Below are 23,546 nucleotides of genomic sequence, written 5' to 3' on the forward strand. Positions count from 1 at the left end.
ACATTCCCTAGACTCAAGTGGCTGAGTGGACCTCGAACCAGGTCCAGGTAAAAATCCCAGACCTGGCCAGAAATCGAACCCGGGGCCTCAGTGTAAGAGGCAGGCACGCTACCCCTACACTACGGGGCTGGCTTTGTAAACGATGCCGGCTCAATTTTTAAAGCGTTCCAGCCACCCGCTCGACGCGGTAAAAGGTACCCTTAATTTGCATGAGACTTTCTCCTGCACAATAGTCCCACTGAAAGGTACGTTTAAACTTCGCTGCTGTTTAAACCATATTAGCAGCACTTGTTCTATTTCATTGTACTTTTCAGGTTTAACTTCCTTATAATTTGCTGAAGTATTCCCTGCAGAAGCAGAGATCTCTTCTTTCTTCGCTATAGTACCGTTCAAAGTAGACGGCGGCATCCCCAGCTCCTTTGCCAAAGCAACACGAGAAAGTGTAGATGACGCCACTTTCCTTATAATCTCCACTTTGTCTTTTATTGTTAGTGCCTTTCGCTCGATCTCTTTCCTATGAGTTGCGCTCATTTTCACTTTTAAAAAAAAGCTTGTACGTTGATATTACAAGTACAACAAACTTCGACTCCTATTCATACTAATTACGACGCTACACTATGCTTGGCAATCCGTAGCTTAGGCTTGCAAGAAGCAAAGACAAGACGTGTACCGGTGCTAGTTTGTTAGCATGTGCTTTCTATCCTCCTCACACCGCTGACACCTGCTTCAAGGACAACGGCAGCAAATGGGAAATCTAGCAACTTACTCTTACAGATTCTTAGAACCTAGGCCTAAATCGCCCCTGCATTCCTACTGGTTGTCACGGCAACGGGCGTAGTTTCTGGCTGTTTCACAAGTACCGCATGGCCAAGCCAGTATTGAGTTTATTTTCCCGCTTCAATCCTCTTCATGATATAGGTAATGAAGAAAAGCAACACAGGTTCGAAGTTGCTGAAATTAGTGCATGGAAATGTATCTGGGGTATTACGTGGGAGAGATAAAGGTGCAGTAGCAACGCTAGCACATCTAAACGTAAACAGTTTCTTTCCCCGCGAGAATTTTATTTCATGTCTCCTCATCCTTGTGCTACATTCTAATAATGCGATGTAATAATTACGAGTGACACGATAATACAATGTTTAGCTCATATAAAGGTAAAATTAAAAATAACTTTCAATTTTATGCCCACACGTGGTATTGCAATGCCTGTGTGTGCCTCCCTCAACACCCGGTTGGCTATCAACATTCGTTCAACTTCGTAAACGATCGGGATCTTTCAGCCGACTGTTTGGCAGCATGTGTATCAGCTGGCTGCTGGCAAATCAGCTGTTTCCTGCATAGTCGCGAAGTTGTTTTTATTCACCTCACTAATAATAGACACGGAAAATCTTATCAGTTTAGTTCAAAAACGTAATTTCCTCTACGGCAAGGCCCATAAGTATTATTGCAACAAAGTAAGACAGAATGCCTGGAAGGAAATAAGCAAGGGAATGAAAAATCAGACAGGTTAGAATATTCAGTTTTGTGGTAGGTTAACAGTAATGTTGTGGACAAATGCACTTTACGGTTTTTAATTAATGTTTAGGCCACCTCGATTAATGACTTCACCCTGTCGCGGCCCGCAAATTACTGCATTAAAGTTTTATCAAATCATCCATTGCGTACTTTGTTTCTTACGTAGAATCCCGTTCGATTATATTCTGCTAGATGGAACGGTGGAGTGGAAATTTTGACTGATGGGTTCGATTCGATTCCACAATTTAAAGTTAAGAACTTCATTTTGGTCCGTATTGAATTTAGATTTACAATATAAATTGAGGATAGTTATGTCCACCTTTTCAATACAAAAACAATGTGAGGTCATTAACACATCACATATTTATTACCCCTATGGCTGATGATGGCATACAAATAATGCCGAAACCGGTCCCAATGTTTGAAAGGTAATAAATATGTGATGTGTTAATGACCTCACATTGTTTTTGTATTGAAAAGGTGGACATAACTATCCTCAATTTGTCGATTCCACAAGTCGAGAGTGAGCATCTGCTGTCCGTGTTGTCATAGCGTGACGTCATATGGCCGTGGCAGGCCTGCACATGTTCCGTGACACCAGACACACACCGCGAGCGCGCGAACGGTCTAACACAGGGTGCAACTTGCGCGGAGACTGGAGGGTTCTAACCTCGGGCTGCTTTGAGCGGACGTATTCTATCTCAAGGGGCTCTAAAATCTGAACTGTTTAAGCGGGAAATATATTTACAACAGAACACTTGAAATGGGAAAAATATATCTTAATGCAACTGATCAAGGGACCAAGAATATCACACTTCTTAGGCGGGAAAACTTCTTATGCGGGAATTCCTTAACCGAGTTTCACTGTATTCTGTATGATGAAACTGTTCCATTACTCAAAAAATAATATATAAAAAATTTCAACAAAAACACAATCAGGATTCTGTAATCTATATCCCCTCCTACACAGATTGCCCCTCCAAGTCTCCCCCCACTGCTCAAAGCATTAGCCCTTGCCATATGAGCAGCAGCATGCTTCCAGCAGGAACACAAACAGCTAGCCTGACAAGTATCACAAATTCAACTTACTTTAAAACCTGATAGACATTCTTGAACATCCTTTTCTTTCTTTCTGGACATCCCAATATATTACATAGTCCACCAAATAGTCCACGATTACAATACCCACAGCATGAGATGGTCTCACCCAGTTCAACCATATAACTTGCAAGAATTTATATACCAAGACATTAGACCCAGCTCCAAACTAAGAAGCATTTATTTCAAAATAGACAAGTTGTAACCAATTTTATTTACACTATCACAAATTTGAGTAACCATCTAGAACTGCTCCATCTCAGAGTGGAAGTTTTTTAAGATATGACAAAAGTGAAGGGAACTATAGACAAAATACTATTAACGTGCCATCACGCACATCACTAATATGAAAAATTGTACATTTACTTAGAACAAGTAATGTATTGGTTGATGTATTTGTTTTATATTTTTAGTGTTCTTCAGCAGCTGAAGATCTCTTAGGAGATGGACACAGGTACTGTATTATTGTGAAAACATGTATATAATTATATATCTACAGCCAGTTTCCAGTCATGCGACCAGGTCAGGAATGGAATGATGCCCCCATCTAGCAGTGTGATTGGCAAGTGTGCCTGCTGCTGAAGCTTGTCACACTCCTGGGGCAATGATTAAGGACTGATGGATGAAATGAAGTGATATTTGAGTGTTCCTGGAATGAAAGATGACGAGACAAAACTGGAGTATACTGAGAGAGACTTGTCCTGTCTCCCTCCACTTTGTCCAGTACAAATCTCGCATGGAGTGACCAGGATTTGAACCACAGAACCCAGTGATGAGAGGCGGGTGCGCTGCCACCCAAGCCACGGTGGCTCGTGAAAGCATGCATTTGAAGAAACATTGATTAGGTGGGACATCTCAATCTATAATCGTGACTGTTACACCATCAATCCAGACCTACAGTATAATTAAATTAACTCATGACATTCTAATAAGGCAATCAGCAAATAAGAGCAACTATTATATTTTTAAGAATGAGCTGCTCATTGTCATTGTAGCAATAAAACCCTGATAAAGTAAAATAGATTAATTCATAAAATCTCATCCATATTTTCATCCAGAGGGTTCATTTTATTATTGTAACGGAGGTGTCAACTACTACAGATTGTCCGTAATGATTACAGATTTCACTTCGGGGTTATGGTCGAAGGGGAAATTTTTTTTTTGCTAGGGGCTTTACGTCGCACCGACACAGGTCTTATGGCGACGATGGGATAGGAAAGGCCTAGGAGTTGGAAGGAAGCGGCCGTGGCCTTAATTAAGGTACAGCCCCAGCATTTGCCTGGTGTGAAAATGGGAAACCACGGAAAACCATCTTCAGAGCTGCCGATAGTGGGATTCAAACCTACTATCTCCCGGAAATTTAGGGGAAATTATGTCAAAAACATATCAGATGTAAGGCTTCAGGCGTTTGCTCTATTAACCAGCGTTTCGTCTTAGGTCTGACACTAGACTTATTACGAAAAAGAAACATTGTCACGATAAAAATTGATTTCTACGAAAAAAAGGAAGAGTAAAAATTTTTCAATCCCTTAGAGCATTACTGGTCAACCCTCCTCGTTTCAGTGTTTGTAAGTTGGTAACTAAACCTATTTGGCAGTTATTTGGTCGTCACTTCCTTTTGTTTTCCACAAGCATTGTGAAATCACGGCCAGCTACACAGATGTTCGCTGCTCTCTTGGCTAGAATGACTCAAGTTGGCCGTGAAGTAGGCTCTACTCCTTGCTCTGCTGTTCTGTAGTGCACACATTCGGCTCTCTGTTGTGTGCGTAGAATGAGTTGTATATTTAGCGCTTTTCAGTTCTAATTATCCTAGTCGTTGATTCGAAAAGAAGTGATTGGTTTTGTAAAATGAAGCGGAGCAATTGTCAAATTAAATCTTAAGATGATGGTAGTGTTACAGAAATAGTTACACAAAGGAATAGCCATGGGTACTTGCTTAACCCCTCAGCGTCGCAGCCATTCAAAGAGCTTCCTACCTCGCGGCCGGATGAGATTTCAACTATACGTGACTGAAATACGCCGCTTCTCTTAAAGTGTTCTTACAAGTATAAGAGTAGCCAGATATTCATGAAATTTGGAATTCCTTATGATAGAACTATAGACATGCAGATAATTACATAATTGTTTCACATTTCCTTAGTATTTTAGTTTTGTGTGATAGAATTCGAAGCACTCTTAGAGACAGAGACCCAAGTCACACTCCTGGCAGCAGTACAGAAGTCTTCTTTTCACCGTGTTTTGAACACACAATAAAACATCTCCGAGGTTTGGATTTCTCACTCTGGGGTGCTAATTTCCTGATAAAATGTCTTTCCTGCAACCTTGGAACTGTGTTATCTGATGCGCGCCAGCCTTGAATATTTCGTTCCCCACTCGAGAGAGCGTATTTTGTAAACAAACCTTCCATCAGCTGAACCCGATAAGATAACGCTCAATGTTTGTCCCTGTGACTTGTCTGAATATTATTAGAGAATTTAGGAACCAGAATTCACTGTTGAAAACTTCCCTTTGACCTATATATTTATGCATAGTCTCCCTCACGAAATTTCCTAGTACTGGTTCCTCCTCCTCGTCACTCATCATATACCACTGCATCCGCCACAGCCAAATCTTCTATTTCATGATCACTGCTGCTAATACTGCCACTGCTACTTCTGACTAAACTTTCATCTGAATTATACAATATTTAAAGCACGTTACTGTCTGTCAAACCACGGTTGCAGCTAGCCATTGAGCATGGCGCGTCACACGGGCTGATGAAGCTGCAGCAAGACTGAAAGCAGCAGGACGAAACTGAATAAGGGGGATATTTATGACGAAACAAACCAACTCTATACGTATTTCAGATAAAAGGTCGAGACATCTTCTTTCAAATGACATATATACCATGAACAACTGGTTCTCGTATCGTATGACAGAAAGCAGCATTAACTCATGCCTACACAGAGCGCTCATGGAGAGTTATGAAAATATTACAAGCCGAGAAATAAAGACGATAATAAATAAATTGCACTCTCAGCGTAAAAGTAGAGCAAGGAACATCACACGAAAAGACAAACTTCTCAGATCATAATTTCTTTATTTTATTCTGTGGGAAAGAATAAAGCAAACAGACTTCGTGTGAAGTTGACTGGCGTGGTACATATGTCTTGTGATAGCCTAATTATGGATATGGTTTTCCGTGGTTTCCCATTTTTACACCAGGCAAATGCTGGGGCTGTACCTTAAGGCCACGGCCGCTTCCTTCCAACTCCTAGGCCTTTCCCATCCCATCGTCGCCATAAGACCTATCTGTGTCGGTGCGACGTAAAGCCCCTAGCAAAAAAAAAAAATATGGATATGGAAAAGAAATGAAATTCCTTGCTAATGAAGACAAATTCTGTCGGCAAGTAGACTGGCATCTACATCTTCAAGCACGCACAGTTGGAGTGAATATTGAAACTCGTACCTTCCAGTTTCAACTTGCTGGAATATATCTTGGTCGGTCGAAATTTAGTTCGATTTAAGATGGCAACCAAGGTAATTACGTTTCACACGTGGCCGTGTATAACCTAAAATTGTGTACGTGTGAGACTAGAAAAATGTGTAATAACTAGGGCCCGGATTAAAAAAAATGCATATGCAGTTGCATATTTTGACATATTTTGAGTGTTAGTGCATATTCTAGATGTAACAGCATATTCCGGTACATAATGTCTGAATTTAAGAACAGTTCAAAGAACTACTAAAATAAATCTTTCTTATACATCCCTAGCTAGTTGCCTATTTTATGGGCATCCCTCACTAGTTGGTATTTTCGACTGTGTGTAATGGCACTTTACTTTCACAACTGACAATGGTAACAGCTTAGGTGTGGGTAGGCAGGCTGGACTTCCCTGAATACCTTTCTGTACCACAACAGACAATCTCAGGGGGTTGGGCAGTTCGTCAGGACAGAAGTATCTTCAGTTCCCTAGTTACGTTTCATTTTAATGCCCTGCATCTCATTTTTAAAAGTGGTAGTTTCTAAAAATGCCTAAGGAAAAGAGCAGCAGAAGAGATTTACTAAATCAGTGGGTGTCAGGTAATAGGGACTATTCAACAGATGGGGTCTTCGTGTACTGTCAAGTTTGCTCAAAGGAAGTGACGTGAAAAGAAATTTCGGCTTGAACAACATTCAAATACAACTGCACATATTAAAGCACAGGAGAAGATCATCATACCGCAATAACTACTTCTTACGCAGGTGAAGCCCAAGAACTGTATTCTTAATACATTTTCAAATATTTTTGTAGGGCTTTCGTATGCAGCAACATTCCATGGAATAAATTAAACAATCCGGTTCTGCGATCATTTCTTGAGAAATATTGTGTAAATCAAAAAATACCAGATGAATCAACTCTAGGAAAAATTATCTACCTCCGCTATATGAATCTACCCTGGAAATGATCCGTTCCGATATCGGAATATATATTATCAGAAGGAACTGTCTGGATATCGGTGGATGAGACACTGGATTCATGTGGCTGTTACATAGCAAATTTCGTGGTTGGTAAATTACATCCAGACGAACCTGGTAAGCCGCATATTCTTGCTTGTCAAGTACTAGAGAAAACCAAACATAGCACAATAGCAAGATTTGTAAATTATTCTCTGCGACTATTGTAGCCATCTGAAACTGCTAATTGTTGTAAAGTACTTGTACTGCTCACAGATGCCAAGCAGCAAAGGCCCTCAAAGTATTTTTTTCCAAAACTCGTACACGTAACCTGTTTACCGCACGGATTACACCGCATTGCAGAAGAAATACGCGCAGTTTCCAGCTGTTAACAATTTAATTGGATGTGGGGAAAAAACTGTTTCTGAAAGCACCAGCTCATATCCAGTTCTACGAAGATTGTCTACCTGAAATTCCTTTGCCACCTGTACCTGTCCCGGCTAGGTGGAGGACATGGTTATCTGCAGTATCATTTTATCAGGAAAATTTTAATGAAGTGATAGAAGTGGTTACAAAACTTGATGAGCATATTGCGTGTGTCCGTTATGCAGAAGTTGTTTGAAACCCCTACTCCACGAACCTCCTACGCTGGCGTAGCAGGGGGAGAGGCGATACTCCCACGTGGCACGTCCCAGGTGGCGGATAGGGGGGTCCTAACCGGCTTGCCGGCCGACTTGAGGGAAATAAAATCCTCTCGCGGACCAAACACACTACCCCCTGCGGGTGGGGGACGCTCGTACAAAATACACCCGCGGTATCCTCTGCCTGTCGTAAGAGGAGACTAACAGGGGCCCAAGGGGCTCTCAACTTGGAAGTGTAGATTGGCGACCACGGGGCCCTTAGCTGAGTCTCGGCATTGCTTCCACACTTGTGCCAGACTCCTGAGGTTCGTCTATCCTGTCCGACCTCCCTTGGTAAACTCTTGTTCTTTTCCGACCCCGACGGTATTAGAGCATTCGTGGCCTAGGGAGTCTTTCATTTTCACGCCCTTTGTGGCCCTTGCCTTTCTTCGTCCGTTACTTCATTTTTCGAAGTGACGGATCCCGTCTTATTTTTTCTCTCCCTTTACCCCCTGTGGGTGGGAGACGCTGAAGAATAATATACCCACGGTATCCCCTGCTGGTCGTGCGAGGCCACTAAAAGGGGCGACCAAGGGATGATTGAATTAGAAACATGAAACTACTTTCGATTCGTACTATCACACACGGAACACCATGGGCTGCCTGTACTTGCGAGTAGTACCACTATATTAGGTATGAAATAGGTTTGTGACTAGTAGCAGAAGAGGGTGTTCTCCTGTGGGTTTCCAGTACCCGTGGCGTCGTACCCATGTGAGCAACACTGCGGGCCTGGGCATTGCCTGCGAGTTGTACCACTATGAGTGACACTGTTGGTCTCCGTTGCCTGTGATTAGTACTTATTATGTGAGGAACACCACGGGATAGTAGGAGTCCCTGTGGTTAGTACACCTAGGTGAGGAACCTCATCGGTTTGCGTTGGCTACGAGTGGCGCCATTGTGTGAGAAACACCATAAGTCTGCGTTCCCAGTACGAAGTGCAATACTTGTGAGTAGTACCATCTTGTGTGGAACTCCGCAAGTTCTTGCTACTTTCGATTAGTACCCCAACATGACAAATACCATAGTTCTACTTTACTCACGACATGTACCATTCTGTGGGGCCTTAGACATGGATTTTGCACCCCTTTCGACATAAAGCATCATTGTGCTTTATAAGTGGTCCCTTGGTCAGTAATACTATTGTTTACGATCTTTAGTCTGATCCACTGTTTTTTGTTTTTTGTTGGGTTCATGTCATCCATTCATTCTTCATGACATTATTTTATTTTGGTCAGTGGATTAATTTGAACCTTTTGTTATTTCATTTCATACCATTAGGGCCAGATGACCTCGATGTTAGGCTCCTTTAAACAAGTATCATCATCGAAACCGCTACTGTTTATCAAGATGTGAATTTTTCATGCACATTTTTCTAAACTTCCAAAACCCATTGAGAGCTTAGTCTTCTGGTACTCCCCTCCATGAATCACTTCATCTCGTTGAGAAAGCTGCATCTTCATTGAATTCCGCTCCAGGTGAAATTGGAGAGAAGATTAAATGCAAGTTAGAAAAGGTGTTTAATTTGAACCCAGGACTGAAGATTAAGTTAATACTTGAGTGGAACTAGGGAATCCTTGCCAGATGTATGCTCTGAAACGTTGGTGCCCATGTATAAGTACTGTCCAATCACGTCAGTTGATGTAGAATGATCATTCTCAGCCTATAAACTCATTTTGCCGGACAAGAGACATAGTTTGTCTCCAGAAAACATTGAAAGACTATTAGTTACCTATTGTGATGCTTCTTTTTGGAATAAATGATACCTGTAAATAGCCGGGCTGAGTGGCTCAGACGGTTGAGGCGCTGGCCTTCTGACCCCAACTTGGCAGGTTCGATCCTGGTTCAGTCTGGTGGTATTTGAAGGTGCTCAAATACATCAGCCTCGTGTCGGTAGATTTACTAGCACGTGATAGAACTCCTGCAATTCATTTATTGAAAAACACATGGCAATTAAAATTTATTTTTTTGCAGATTTTCCTGCTTGGAAAATCCATTTGTCCCAGTGTATGGGCAGCTTTTTGATGCCCTTGTCAAAAAGAGCAGGGTCATGTCGCCAGCCAGTTGCGCAGTCTTCCACACTTGTCATTTTCCAATTGTTGCCTTCCTAGAGCTTCAAGTGGTCCGAACAAATGGAAATCGCAGGGCGATAAGTCTGAGCTGTAAGGAGGATCAAGTGTTGTCCAGTGCATTTCCTGTAGTTGTAGTATCGGGCGGCGCATTGTCGTGGAGGATGACCTGTCGAATTGGTTGGTCTTGTCTTTTGCGGCGATATGCTACCCTTGCCTTGTTCAACAGCTCACAGTAATAAGCAACATTGATTGTGCGTCACTCGTGCAGAAAAATCAATCGGCAAAATGCCTCGCCGATCGAAAAAAACGGTTGCAAGAACCTTGCCGGCTGGCAATAGTCTTGGCTTTCATGTTCTCACCTTTTCTTGAACTTTTTATGCCAGGCAAACCCGCGTCCTTAATGATCACCGAACTGTGCAGTCATCCTCTGGCGTATTTCTGCAGCTGTAACTCCTTCACGAGCAAGAAATTTTTATAAATATGCATTGCGCTGTGGGGGTTGCAACTGCAGCCCGGACGCGAGCGTTACTGATGAAACAGCGGGAAATATCTAACAGCACGCCCTTCCCACTCCTAATGATCCCGCCTAAGCATAGCAGAAGCGCGGGGCCAGTCCTACTAATTGTTGATTTTCAGAAACAAAAATCCTGTTAACATTTGATCTACCTTTGTACAAAAGCACGAGTCAAATAAGTGTTCAACAGCTTATGTATTTATTTATTTAGTTTTATTTATTTATTTTTATTTATTTATTTTTATTTGTTTGTTTTGTTTCTTGCACACTGCAGGACATAGTGTCCCAATTACAATGGCATATAAACAATTAACTTGGCAGTACTTATATCTAAACTACATTCTACAATTTTATCTCATCTATAATATTAATATAAAATATCAAAGTATTTTTCCAAAAATTAAAGAGCCTTATATTAATCTGGTTAAAAAAACTGTAAAATGACAAAAGAAATGAAGCAATTCATGTAGAAGCATAATGTTAGAGAACTCCGCCTTACAATTTCCCCTTTTTTTTTTATGACTTCATACAATGGCGTGATGAGTTCAGTTAGAAACTTGCGCATTGGCAGACTGAAGTAAAGGCAAGTGAAGTGAAAGTACGGAAGGTGATCATAGATTATTAGTTGTGGAATTAAAAACAAGTAAAAATCCCTAAAATTGTGCTGAAGAAACCAAATATCAGGATTTGGGAATTGGAAGAGGAGGATAAAAGGATGGCATTCCAAGATTGTATAAAAGGGAAGTTGCCTAATACAGAAATATGAAGTGGAGAAGAAAAGTGGGGCAGTTTTAAGACATCTGTGGAAGCAGCAATTGGTATGCAGGAAATCTAAAGCAAAGGGTAAGGGAAAGTAGACACAGTAGTGGACGGACAAAATAAAAGAAAGGAACAAGGTGAAGAAAGAAATGGATAAGGGAAAGCAAAAATATATCACAGGGATAAGAATGTAGAAAGGTTGCATGTAGAATACAAAAGATTGAAACTAAAAGTAAAAAGGAGTATCAAGGAAGAAAGGGAGAAATGTTGGAGAGTTTACAAAATTAAGATAGTCGAGGAAATAAGAAACTCTTATAATGAGTAATAAAATCTAAAAGAATAAATAAAGAAAACAAGGAGAGAGATATCCATAGTAGTACATGATGAAAAGGGTCTTCAGAAGGTGATGGCAAAATATTTTGAAGAACTGTATAATGAGGATGACTGCTAAGAGAAAGGAGATTAAAAAATAGAAATAGATGGAGAAAAAGAAGAGAACCCAATAACATAGTTGGAACTTGAAAGGGTAGTGAAAGCAATGACAAAGGTAAAGCAAGTAAAGATGAATTCAACGTTGATGTGATTAAGGCAGCAGGAAATGCTGGACGTAAGTTGCTATACTGAGCCTGCAAGACTGTATGGGAGGATGAAAGGATACCTGAAGAATGACAAGGAAGCATTGTACCATTGTTGTTAAAAAAAGGGAATAGGAAGAAATGTGAAAATTAGAGACGTATAACCCTATTATCACATGGGCTAAAAATGGAGGAAGTCCTAGACAAGACAGAGGGATATAATAGAAACACAGAGGAAGAACAATGTGGCTTTAGACCGAATAGAACAATAGACTTAATATTTACAGTGTGGACAATAATGGAAAAACATCTAGAAAGGAACAAGGGAATCCTCTTCGTATTTTTGGATTTGGAAAAAGCTTAATATACAGTTAAGAGAAAACATGTATCGGAATGCCTACGGAAAAGGAATGTACCAAAACCATTAACACAAAAATTTATCATAAGAGTAAAAGCAGTGTTCAAGTGGGGAGTGATGACTGAAACATTTTATACAAAGAAAGGTCTCAATCAAGGAAGTGCACGGGCCTTTAATGTTCATTATATTGATAGATGAAATCTTAAAACGTGTAAAATCGTATCAGTAGTGATGAGGTGAATGCTTTGGTATTTGCAGATGTGGTGATTTGGGGAAAGGGAGAAATGGAAGTACAAAGGAGACTGTACATTTGGAATGAAAATCTGAAGGAGTTTGTAACAGTAATTGGTAAAGAGAAAACTGTAGTCATGCATTGTGGAAAAGAGAAAAAAGAGAAGCCAAGTAGACGTAGATGAACGGTTAGAGAATGTAGAACAGTTCACGTGTCTGGGTAGCATTAATGGAAGTAATGAAATTAAGACTAAGTAATGGTACAATATTTCAAGTCTGAGCTTTTATGGGATGACTAAGTACTCAAGAGAATGAAATTAACATTATATAAACATTATTTCATACCAGTTTTAACATACGGGCTAGAAAGGCTGGTAAATAATAAGAGACAAGATAGTAAGATCTAAGGAGTAGAAATGAAATCTTTAAGAACATCAGTTAAAAAGACGAGAATAGATAGAATCCAAAATACTAAAATCTGACAAGATCTAAATATAGATCAGTTATTACAGAACATACAGAAAGCAAATCTGAGATTGTTTGGACATGTAAAAAGAATCGCAAAGGAACGGGTAGAAAGAAGATAATTAGAAAGAGATCAGTTGGAAGACAGAGGTGGATGGATCAGATTTAGGACATTAGAGAAGCTGGATTGGGTGTGGCAGAAGTAATGGAGCAGGAAAAGTGGAAGGGCAGAAAGGACTGGAGGAGGCTTGACTGGAACATTGATGATGATGATGATGATGATGATGATGATCATAAGTATTTTAAATCTTTTTTTGAAATTTTTCAATCTGATACATATGATTGACACCTAGGGCTCCAAACAATGCTGGCATGTTCTGTTCTTGGTCTTACTATGGTGTTGAACAGATGAATGCAAGTTTGTTTTTGAAGGGTTTTATATTCATAATGAATCCTAGGGTCTTCTGTGACTCGGCTACCACTTTCAGTATATATGAATTGAAAGTAAGCTCTTGGTTGAATAAAACCCAGGTTTTTCTTCTTACTAACCGATCATCAATCACTGTAGACTACCTTGTAAGTGTAATGGACAGGAGTTTTCAGTTTAAATGGCATTGATACAAGTTTCTGCATTTAGGTACAGTTTATTTTCAGTTGCCCACTCAGTACACTTTTCAAGTCTAGCTGAAGCTATTTAGTTATTTATATTTTCAATGGCTGTGAACACTTTCAAATCATCCACATATAGCACACAGCTGGAATATTTCACTTGTTCAGGCAAGTCATTGATAAATGCAAGAAAAGTAAAGGACCTAAATTTGACCCCTGATTTATTCCTGTGTTTACAGGGTATTCCTAACAATGTTTCTGGAAAGAAACAAACTGCTTCCTATCACAGAGATAGAAACTGCAACAGTTGTTTCGAGAAACCAAACAGGTTTAACTTGGTAGGGCCTCGTGATTAAATTTATCGAATGCTTTTGCAAAGTCTGAACACTACATCCATTTCTCCACCCGTGGCCAGTTCTGTGGACACACTCTGAGTGAAGTTGTTAAAGTTCGTGGCTGTGGAACGTTTTCAAAGGAAACCATGCTGTTTGTCTGATACGAGGTCTTACATATCTTGTTAGTTATTTACATAACGTAAATTCGAAAACTTTTGCTATCGCGGATAATATAGAAATAGTCCGGTAGTTGTTTATTAATGTGGGATCCCCTTCTTTCAGTATGGGGCACACTGGTGATAACTTCCAGAGGATGGAAATATGGATATTTTGATAATCAGATTAGAAATAAAGATGAATGCTTAAGAACAATGGCATGTGGCCTCCAGAGGGGTGGTATACCTTTTTTTAGCAGGATTTTATTGTAAGGATTTGATCTTGGAGATTGTTGGATTATTCCAGGGGTCCGTATATTGATGGTTGTGGTAATAAAATTAACGGCACCTAAGATAGTTGAAAGTCCTGCTGGAGTTCATGCTATATAGGCTGTCTGTGAGGATGGGGCCCTATCTTAGATATAATGTAATGCTGAAGAAGTCTCAAACACCCAGACTCCGAGCCATAGGAATTAACTAATGAAGGTTAAAATCCCAGACCTAACCGGGAATCTAACTCGGGACCCCTTGGGCCAAAGGCTAGTATGCTAACTATTCACAATACCTTCTTAGGGGGAGTATGAATGACCATTTTGTTGAAAAAATTGTTTTTTTTTTATTTTTATGCCAAAACATTATTTGGAATTTGCTGATCAATATGGTGTATGATTTATTAAATTTGCTTGATGAGAAGTATATTTAAGGGGGTACGGAATGCCCTATGCTCCCAATGATAAAATCGGCTGTTTATATTGTACCTTTTCTCTGAAACCACTGGAGGTAGACACTTCAAATTTTTGCATCTTATAGTTGAATATCTTGGTCTTCTACTGAAACAAGCATAATTTTTATAACGACCTACTTAAGGAAGATATTATTTTTTATTTTGAAACTAGTTATTTTTAGTATTTTTGGAATATAGTTTTGCTAATAAAATTTGTAATATTCAGAAAAATTAAAAACTGTTGTTTCAGGAATTGAAAGAGGTATTTGTAAGTATTTCCTACAAATTTCAAGTTCATATATTCAAAACTGGCTGAGAAAATGCACCTTAAGTATCAAAAAAGTAAACTTACGGGAAACGGGCTTCAAAGTTAACACATCAATGCATGCCAGGTCCATAGCTTGGATTATCTTTATCTTCTTCAAATTCCCCTTGTAGTCTCTTCTTGGCACCTCTCCTGTCCTTTTTGCCTTGAAAAGCGTTTCTTTTAAAGGGCATTTTCATCAGACCTTAGCCTTACCAGGTCTTTATGCAACATTGCATCAACAGTACGACACCAAACATTCAACCCTAACACCTTCAGAACTTTGCAACTTATGATGTTTCCTTGGTTAAAACTTGAAACAGCATCATATACACCAAAATGAAGAGTGCTGATACCCACAAACACCGTTTTGGATAGGCGGTTCCAGATGACACTATTGATACATTCCTTTGGCTTTTGTGTCCTGCCGTGCATGCATTTTTTTCAGGAGATTTTTTGTCAAAAAGATCCCTGAAAATTGGTTTGATTTCATCCATAATGGCTGGTGGCAAACTGAGGATGGTTAATTTCTCCCCTGTTACTTTGCTCCTGTTATATTTGTACCAGCTGTCTGTCCCAGAAAGACACAAGTTATGTACAGGATTTTCATTACTGGAATAAATGTTGAAATATGATGCCCAGACAGCTTTCCTCATTGCTTCCACATTATCGGTATTTTTCCTGATGGTCAGACCACAGCAATTATGGAGAGTATCAATGACTGAATCAGTCAATCTGTTCTTACCCTCTAATATTCTACCATCACTAAGTTTCTTTCCCTTTATACTTGATTTTAGTCTTCTCAATCTTGTCCCCATACGTTTCCGAACGTGACCAACACATTCCAGTTTGGTTATATTTACATAATTTCTATAGGGCTTAGAATCCTGAACAACCTTGAAAGCCTTAGTCACCATCCCGTAAGTAATACAAATACCTAGCATTGTACCACTGAATAGAACGTTGGTCAAGTGACTTGCAAGAGGCCGTCATGTCTACTCACAGCAGAAATCTAGCGTGCATCATCATATAAATTATTTTAAAAAGCACACTTGTAGTTATCATATCATCATAATTCATACACCATTTTAAAGAGGGCATTTGACATATTAAGAAATAACAATAATATAAAAATGACAAATTTTTGACAAAATACCCATTCCGTATCCCCTTAATTTAATTAGTTGTGCAGGGCATTTTCAGGATTTCATAAACCATTTTTCAGTAAACACTTAATATCTAAGAACCATATGGTCTAGAAGGCTGTGGTTTGATTTAAATTATAGTGGGAATATTGCTGCGTAAGTTGGTGGGATTGGCATAACATTTGCATTTATTGTTTGTTGTGCGTGCAATGTTCTTGGTATAACGTGCATATTTTTTCATGCTTTGTGCTGTTGTGCTAGCGTGTTATTGATCTTGAGTACATTTGATCATGACAAGACCAAGGGGTCGTATGCTAGACAAGGCCATCTATAAACTTTCAGATTACTATGGTCAGGTGATCAGAAGCAATTAAAATAATCTAGATGATATGAAAAAGGCTGTGTGGGCAACATTTTTCCATAAAATATCAACAGATGACTATCCAATCCACAACCTTCATTCTGGCGAGTGCTGTAAATACAAAAGATAAGTTAACCCATATGAACTCTATACCTGAGGCTGTTATGTTGGCTATAAAGCCAGTTAATAGAGATTTGGCAAATACAGATCTACTGAAGAATTGTCTGACAGGGAAATCACAAAACTTAAATGAGTCATTCAACAATGTAGTGTGGACAAGGGTACCTAAAAATGTATTTGTGGGGTAGCATACATTGAAGATTGGTATGTATGTTACTGTCATCACATTTAATGATGGCAGTACTGGTAGACTGAAAGTCTTGGAGGAGCTGGGTGTGAAGACTGGTTGGAATACATGAGCCATACTGAGAGAACTGGACAAGGAGCGAGTCGACAAGGCAGAGCTACAGGCCCAAAAAGTGTAAGGTGGCAAGATGTTTGAGAAGGAAGAAGAGGATACACTCGGACAATGTAGGAGATGAAGACTACTCTGCCAGGGATTTTTTACTCTTGTTGCTATTGAAAAGTGAGTTACAATCTAAAATAATTTTTAATTGCAATTTCTGAAACTTTTTTTTTTCAAATGACCAGTTATTTCTGGATCTATAGGAGATAAACCCTTGATATTTTTACTGTTCATGTATAATATTCTAGTAATACCACACCTCTAGAATGATAGAGATAGATTCTACATTTGAAGAAAAATTTTAAAACATTTGACAACAAAAGTTGTAAAAAAAAATAACACAGAATTTTTTAAAATCCCAACTCCTAGAAAATGTACTTCAAGGAAACTAGAGGAGTACGTACATAAAGCACGTATAAATAATCTGCAAAAGTTTCATTACCATTCATGAAGTAGTTCTTGAGAAAATGGGTCATGAAATAAGCAAATTTAACATTAGCGGCATAGGCCATTCATACTCCCTGTAACTTAATAAAAATACTAGCTCACAATTAATATTTACATACAGAGTGCATATCGTATCTCTTAAATCTTCAAAGACTACAGATGTAAGTCCCCAGGACTCTTATTTTCAGAGGTTAGAAACCAATAGGCATGCGTGCCAGTCCTACAATATAAGGACTCTGATATGAATTGAAGGATCCGTGCATAGTTTTCTGATCAGCATTCGACAAATGCGGCTCTGAGAAGAACCTAATCATCCACCTCAAATCGCGTACCTTCCCCCTAAGCTGGTAGGAACGCATGTGATCAGATACCACTGTCCATGAAACTAGAGCAGTCATTAATGTCAAAATTGCGTTCATAAAGGTTTTACCAGGCGTACCACTAAAAACATCTCTATACTCTAAAAACAAAAACAATCGTGCTTCTCCACTAAATTAGTTCTGTCCACAGCCTCGAAGAACTGGTCCCTCTGACTAGACTCCACAGATATGACAAATTTCTCACTCACACAACCCACATTCACTTAAACATCGTGAAGAACCTGGATACAGCCCAACTTGTGAACAAAAATTGTCATCAGTCTGATACTCCAGTTTCATCAGATGAGAACTACCCCAAAAGATTTGAGCCGTTGCACTATCATAATACAGCTTAACCCATTGACTACCCAACCAATCAACCCCAAACTTCACAGGATATAGTAAATGAGGCACAAATACACATACCTGAAAATCAGTCTTACTACTTACCTTAAGCAGAATTGCTACTTGACTCTTCAATTCTATGTGATCTGCTGTCTTTGCAAGCAAAATAAACTTCTTACTAACTGGGATTTCTTCAATGATAAACCCTGCTAAGGTAGTTGGAATTAAATTTCCATTACTGAACTGAATGTCAGCACTCCAGGAGCGTTTGTGAGCTCAAAATGCGATTAAATAAACAGTTCTTCTCAGAATCAATTTCGACAGTTATTTAGGTGAATATCGAAGGCATTTCAATGTCTAAAGAATTACTTCACAAATTATACCGTGAACAGAAGTGTGATGTCCTTTGCATACAAGAAACCCATAGATACTTAGCAGACGACCATGTATACCTGGTATGCAGTTACCGGGAGAAATTCCACATACTACATATGGAAGTGCTATTTTTGTCAAACCAGGAATCCAAGTAGTGCCCATTGTACTCACGAGAATAACATTGAGATCATAACCTTGGAGCTTAATAATTGTGTGATCACCTCGGTTCACAAGCTGCCTTCAGAGAAATTTTGTTCCTTCTAACAACTTTGATTCAAGGAAAAGACCTGTAATAATACATTTTAACAGCCAGTCATGCTTGGAGATACACACATGAGGATGAAAACAGTGAAGCTGCTCTCTCTCCCTCATTCATGATAGTAAACTACCTTCTTCCTTGAATAGTGGAAGGTGGTAACGAGGGTACAACCCTGCTCTCTTTGCAAATGAAAACTTAGCACAGCAATTCAACAATCAGTGTGTTCTCCTATTCCCAGCACATAGCAAAGACCGATAGTGTAGACTTTTTCCATCATAAGACCCCAAGAAACTGGTTTCAGAAGAAGGTATAACTTCAAGAAGGCAAATTGGCTGAAATTCTCTGAAATGTTGGATGGAAAAGTTAAGTCACGCCTGTACCTGATAGTTATAATCAGTTTGTTGAGCTTGTACAATTGTTCTAGAACATGTAGTCCAAGAGGTTGCAGGACCACCTATCTTCAGGGTGTGACTTCAGAAACAGTTACTGCTTGAGGAGTATTATTCACTATATGATGAAAATCCATTTAGTGAGGGAACATCCCACACAGCTTGATCTGTTCTCTTCAGTCTCCGAGGTAAAGAAGAAACGGTGGGAAAAATTGATAGCGGAATGTGATATGAACAGCCAAGAGGCTTGGAGACTTCTTAGAAGACTGAATGACCCTTCACAGGCAAATACATATGAGAATATTGGAGCTGATCAAATTGCCTGTCAACTGCTAGAAAATGGGAGACCCCCTTCTACAACCAAGTCCGGTAGGAAGAAATTTGTGACATAATCCGATCAAGAAGCTACTACCTTGCTACGACTTTTTACTCAGGCTGAGTTAGATCTCGCCCTGAGTAAATGTCAAAATGGGAAGGCTACAAGCCTTGGTGATAAGAGGTGAGCCGATTAAGAACTTCCGGCCAGTAACTAAGTGTTCGTTGCTAGATCTGATGAACAACTGTGTCCAGTCTTGAAAGATTCCTAAACTTTGGAGAAAAGCTAAAGTTATAGCTATTCGTAAACCAGGAAAGGATACGGCTGATCCTAGAAGTTCTCGTCCTATCTCTCTCCTCTGTCATTTGTATCAAGTTCTTGAAAGGCTCATTCTAAACAGAATAATGAAGAAGCTAGAGGCAGTCTACATAAAACAGGCTGTATTCAGATCAGGGAAGAGGTACACGTCTCAGGTGTTGAAACTAACACAGCACATAGATGGTTTCGGAAGGAAAAAGATTACAGGTGCTGTATTTATAGATCTAACAGCGGCGGCTTATGATACAGTAAATCAGTCTACTTATTATGAAACGTTATAATGCTACCAAAGATTATAAACTAACTTGCTTCATAAGGCATATCCGTGAAAATAGAAGATTCTTAATTCTTCCTTCCACTTCCTAGGCCTTTCCTATCCCATCGTCACCATAAGACCTATCTATGTCGGTGCGACGTAAAGCAAATAGCAAAAAAAAATTCTCCCCCAGTTCCCCTAAACTTGAAATACCAGTCTATGAACTTGGAACGAAGATCCATCCTCGCTAACAAACAAGACGTCAAACATTTCGTTAATCATACTCCAATTAAACCATCGTCAAGATTCTTGGAAAATATTTTCTCCGTAGTTCTGAGGAATTCATTTGGATGAAACTGCCAACCATTAAACCTCTGTAATTGAGTCCTTCACACAAAATAAGTTCCTAGTATATTTCCTACCACCTACTTGGATTTGACCGATCTTCTGCCTTAATTTTAGACAACTCTATTTAATTCCTTCTTCCACTACCATTCTGGTATTTTCTTCTACTGACTTAAAGTTTTTTCCTAATTTTTTCACTAGTGTCTTCAATTTACTTCACTAAAACATTCTGATTGGCTTTAATTCCATCTGTTTCTGCTGTTTTGAACATACTGCGCAGCTGTGAGCTTGCATCCGGGAGATAGTGGGCTCGAATCCCACTGTCGGCAGCCCTGAGAATGGTTTTCTGTGGTTTCCCATTTTCACACCAGGCAAATTACCTTAAAGCCACAAGCCGCTTCCTTCCAACTCCTCAGCCTTTCCTATCCCATCGTCGCCATAAGACCTGTCTGCCTCGGTGCGACGTAAAGCCACTAACAAAAAAAAAAACGTATTCCTTCCTAACTACATTAAATTGGCCTTCAGTTTTCTCAGTTGATTCAAAGCGTTGAACATACTCTATTGTGGACTTGGTGAATTTTCCTGCTTTGATGGTCAAACTTAACGGTTTAATTAATCTATTTTACTATATTTTACTATTTACATCGGTACTTAAACTATCAATTTTACTAGACAATGTAATACTAACTTAATTCACCCTTCAACTCATTACTTCATAAATTTTATGGGTCAATTCAGCATACCGATTAATGATCTTACAAGTAATAGCATTAAATTCACCCTTCAACTCTTTACTTTAATAAGCAACTCGAGCATACTAGGAATAGAAGCAATCTCTTAATTTGCTTCCACAACCCCTACATGTTGAGTCCGAGTGAGGTGGTAGATTCCCAATCAGTTGGTGTCGACAGATCTTCATTACTACTTGCTTGTTGTTCAGAGGCCTAACATCTAAGGTCATTGGCCCCTTCATTACTACTAGCCATTGTGCTACTCATACGCAAATCACAAGATTGGTGCAGTGGGATTCTCTTCATTTTTCTTATCGTGATTCATGGTGATAAAAACTTGAACCACCTCTTTCTTAATTTGATAATACACAGTTCGATAAAACATTTCTTCATACTCCAAAGTGCAGGTCACGTACATATAAATGACTTAACTGACATAATATTCAGAATTTCGTCCACACCTCACAAATGCACCTATGCTTACGAGCCTAACAGATGTAGCAATCATTCAGCCACATGTTGAGGAGCCATTTGTAATATAAATGAATATAAATAAATAAAATACTCACATCATGCTTGAACGTTAATTGAATTCTTAGTGTAATTACGTATCATAAACATAAGTAAACAAAATTAACTGAAATGCCGAGAATTTGGGCGTTAGTTCACCAAAATTGATCTTGTCAATTTTGACAGCATGCCCATTTTCTCTCTCGGCATGTACATAAAGCTGCGTACTGGTAAATCGGCTTTGGGCCTTACCCAACCCTCTGAAAATGATTAAAATATGTAGGAATTTTGCCTAGTATCTCCAGTAACTTTTCAGTGATTCTAAAAGAACTATTCTGACTTGTATCAATGCAGGAGCACTTCAGTACACAAAAATATATACTACAACACTCAAAACATTAACACCTGCTGGACGACTCCCTATGTATGTCGAATAATCCTAGAACAAAAGCAGTGGGAAATGACAGTGAGGACTGCACTACCATTTGCAGTGAGCTCTATGACCATTAGTTACAATATCCATATATCTATATAGAGGGTGGAAAAAATGTGAACCGGGTATATGAGCATTTGGGCGTTGGTCCTGCATGATGGGTAATATGACAATTACGCAGATATCTTGCGCCATTGTTTTATCTGCTGCTGAAATTAGCCAAACGGATCGCTTCACGTACGACTTCAGATGGGCTTTTCGAGGTGGTGTTGCTAAATCTGCACGTGGCTTACGACTGGCTTGAGAGCACCTGTAGGAGAAATAAACTTCTCTCGGGGAGGGACTTCAACAAGGACTTCCCTGCTGATAGGCTCGGCCCATAGCAAGCACGCTACGGTGACATTGGCTGAAACCCATGGTGTGTTAGCGTTTGATGCTAATTTCTCGACATGGCTCTCAAGCCCGACCAAGCCAGGTGCAGATTTAGCAACACTGCCTTGCAAAGCCCATCTGAAGTCTCCCTCAGAGCGATCTGATTAATTTAAACAGCAGATAAAACAACGGTGAGAGATACCAACGTAATTTTTTGGATATTACTCATCGTATGACCAACGCTCTTAACACTCATATACCCGATTCACATTTCTGACCCCCCTCCTCCTCTCTCTCTCTCTCTCTCTCTCTCTCTCTCTCTCTCTCTCTCTCTCTCTCTCTCTCTCAAATTGCCAGCTTTCGCAATCAGCACATGGTTTAACACTTGTCCACTAACACCAACACTTGTTTTAAGAACACTTGCACAAATGCGCTGTTGGTCTTTGCCTTAAAACCAGGCCATAGATTACTGGACGTTGCCATGAGATCTAGTACACGAACTTTGTTAACTATATCAATATACTAGCACAAGAGTTCAATAAGTATTTGTAAATTCCTCTAAAAGTAAATAGTCTGCTGGACTGCGTCCTCCACTCTGGCGACTTCATCGCCCATTCAGTCTCGGTATGTCAAAGTTCGTTAGGAGTGTCTGTCAATCATGAGAGAGAGAGAGAGAGAGATTTCCTGTACTTTGGTACCCATGTGGCTATTTCTGGCCACACCCAAAGCTATAAATTTTTGTCCAATAATTTGTTCTTTCACTTGGCTGAGGTGCTTGCACAATACTTAAAGAAAAATGGTTATTGTTTCTGTTACTGCAGTGTAGTGTGCATGAAGAGTTCACTCAGGATCGTTGGAAAATGAATCTTGTATACTCTGCAGAGCAAATAGTCTGCAGTAATTAGAAAACAGTTAAGTCGTGTAAACAGCAGTTTCTGGGGAAGTTTGAAGACAGATATTTGGGTCTTGTGGAAGAAATTGAAAACAAACGGGCTTTATTGGATGACCATGCAGGTCTTCTAAAGGTCTTACGAAATATAGGTGGGTAACAGCCAACGTATTACATTGACTTCCAGAAAACTGCATGCCAGTTTCAATTGTTTTGACACAAACAGTTGGCCACTTCCAGCATGTTATATAGTCTCATTCCTTAAAAAATGAGGAGAGTCCTATTCATATGTCTTCGCAATATCTTCATTGTTATTTGAATTATGTAAGGAATACTGGGTTTGGTAGCAAGTGGGACATTTTTATATATGCTACTACATTGAGAAATGTAATGCCAAGTTAGGATTCATTCCTATTGAGATC

At 39.4% G+C, this 23,546-nt stretch overlaps 1 protein-coding gene across 2 annotated transcripts in view; it reads left to right on the forward strand.

The window, feature by feature from the left end:
- Nucleotides 1-23,546, forward strand: part of Lfg (Lifeguard) — a 132,646-nt gene that overhangs the window by 105,556 nt on the left and 3,544 nt on the right. The window lies entirely within an intron of this gene.

This window comes from Anabrus simplex, chromosome 2 (assembly GCF_040414725.1).
Source record: "Anabrus simplex isolate iqAnaSimp1 chromosome 2, ASM4041472v1, whole genome shotgun sequence".
NCBI lineage: Eukaryota > Metazoa > Arthropoda > Insecta > Orthoptera > Tettigoniidae > Anabrus > Anabrus simplex.